This window comes from Panulirus ornatus, chromosome 1, assembly GCF_036320965.1.
Source record: "Panulirus ornatus isolate Po-2019 chromosome 1, ASM3632096v1, whole genome shotgun sequence".
NCBI lineage: Eukaryota > Metazoa > Arthropoda > Malacostraca > Decapoda > Palinuridae > Panulirus > Panulirus ornatus.
Window position 1 is genome coordinate 4,105,802 of NC_092224.1, and position 596 is coordinate 4,106,397.

The following is a 596-nucleotide window of genomic DNA, read 5'->3' on the forward strand; positions in this document are numbered from 1 at the left end:
TGTCTTATACACATTATCTACCTCCTTCCTAAACATCTTATTTTCCCTAGGAGTTTAATGATACATATATATGCTCACCTCCAAGTTTCCCAAGTACTCTCTTTGCTGCACCAGAGCATCCTTCACATGTCATCTCCACAGTGAATTCATGCACCTGAAAAGACAAAAATAGATTATCCATATTTCTTACCACAAGCAAAAGATCTAATTACAAAAATCGTTTTGCTGTCATTATATGCAAGGGATGTAACAGGTGGATTCTATAAAAAACACATGAAAAACAGTATGTGGGAGTAGGTCCCCCATAAACTCCAGGGTTTTCATCATTTTTGTAATGTAATATGGCATCTTCCTTTTATGAAAATGGTTGAATCAACTACTGTAGAAAAAAGTGTAAATTTAGCATATCATATATGAACTTGTAATTAACTATTTTTTTCATACATATTCGCCATTTCCCACATTAGCAAGGTAGCGTTAAGAACAGAGGACTGAGCCTTAGAGTGAGTATCCTCACTTGGCCCCCTTCTCTGTTCCTTCTTTTGGAAAATCAATAATGAAAGGGGAAGATTTCTGGCCCCCCATTCCCTCCCCTT